Below are 1727 nucleotides of genomic sequence, written 5' to 3' on the forward strand. Positions count from 1 at the left end.
TCACTCATCTATTTGAAAGTCACAATGTCCTTTGTAAGCTGAATTAAGGAGATCTGAATAAAGAAGTTTGCATACTAGCTTGTGAAATGAGTTTGGCTTGCTGTTCATCGGCTTTAATATGCCAAGGGTCTCCAACACATAGAAGTAACTGAACAAGGACACCATATGACAGCATCACCTGTACACGATAAGTGCATGAACTAGAGATGCACCCAATATTTGGCAACTGAATGTATCTGGCCGAATATGGTATAAAAAAAAAAAATAATAATAATAATACATTAAAAAAGTAGTCTGAATAGGGGTGTGTGATTTTTGACCCTTTTCGCTTGCCATTCAAAGTCAATGTGTGATGACGATCTAGCTCCTACTTTAAAGGCCTCGTGCAGTGGCAATTTTTTTTTTTTTAATTTAGAAAGTCAATGGAACTTGGAAAACGAATCTAATAAAAATATTCACTTAAAATGATCCAGTGCGATTTTATTGATCATTTTATGGTCGTGCACAGCTTTAAATTTGGGTGATAGGTGGTGATGGGCGGGGGCTGCGCGTGACGTCACTTCGGGATCCCAGAGTGTAAACAACAATGGTGGACGGTTTGAGAAGCGACGTAGACCACGATTTAGCGGATATTTCTTTGGATAAAGGTGATGAGCCTTCATCAAACACGGGAATGTTAACGACACAGGGTTTGGAGGGTGTACAGTCCTACCAGTTTGAACCGGAGGTTTCCTCGTCTGAGGATACAGGGGCTTCGGATGACGATGGTGAAAGCTCATACAGCGATGGCGGGGAGAAGTCGATTAAACTTGACTATTTAGAGGAAGTAAAAGTGTAACAAGGTTTCCGTAGGAGAACCTGCAGAAGGATCATTATCGGAAAAGGAAAGGCGCCGCCGCTGCTGCGGAGCGTCCTATGTCGTCCTCCTCCAGGGCCAAGGCGGACGGAGCCCCCCCACCGCCCTCTCAGCCTCCCTCGCCCGCGCGCAACCAACCCCCGCGCGGGTCCTCTTTCCAGACGCGCGGGCCGCAGGAGGACCCCGCTGGCCTCATGGCCCCGGGAAGGAGTAAAAACCCTTTGTGCGGGCTCGGCTGCCGGCACCGGACAACCGTCCGGCAAACCCACGGCGCCCCCCATGCCCGGCCCGGGGCCTCGGAACAGCAAACCCCCCTCAGCGCGGCGGCCTCACCCTGGCCGTCCGCGCCGTGCATGTACACCCCCCGCGTTCCTCCTCCGGAGGGCCGGGGAGGGCTCAAAGCCTCCCCCTGACCGGGGAGCGCCCCTCTCCTTTATTGAAACGGGAAATTCATGAAGGGAGACCCCCTTCTTCGGCACATTACTGCACCCAAATACCACACTCCTATTCACCATTATCCCGTTCGAATCTCCAAATCCACGGCAGTCCAAATTCTATTATGTTAAGTAATTCCATGCCCAGAAAGTCATCACAACACTAGCGGATCTAGCTGGATGTTCCTGTACTGACGTCACACGACCTATGACCTACTTATCGGTGGCTGCCCAAAATCTGAGCGACCGCGCTATCTTTGAACGCTTGAAGGGAGTGCACGGGGCCGCGGGTGACAAAATAATTATACGGGGGTTCATTTGTGACATAAATCCTAATGTTTTATTGCAGTTTAAGAAAAATCACGATTTTCACCGCATGAGGCCTTTAAAATGTCTGCTGTGTGGAAACATTTCAAAGTGCTTGACAGAGATAAAAG

General features: G+C 49.4%; 1 long non-coding RNA gene across 4 annotated transcripts in view; it reads right to left on the minus strand.

Annotated features, from left to right (window-relative positions):
* Positions 1-1727, minus strand: part of LOC112158751 — a 354072-nt gene that overhangs the window by 333460 nt on the left and 18885 nt on the right. The gene's annotated exons all lie outside the window — the stretch shown is intronic.

The sequence above is a fragment of the Oryzias melastigma genome, linkage group LG23 (genome assembly GCF_002922805.2).
Source record: "Oryzias melastigma strain HK-1 linkage group LG23, ASM292280v2, whole genome shotgun sequence".
Classification (NCBI taxonomy): domain Eukaryota; kingdom Metazoa; phylum Chordata; class Actinopteri; order Beloniformes; family Adrianichthyidae; genus Oryzias; species Oryzias melastigma.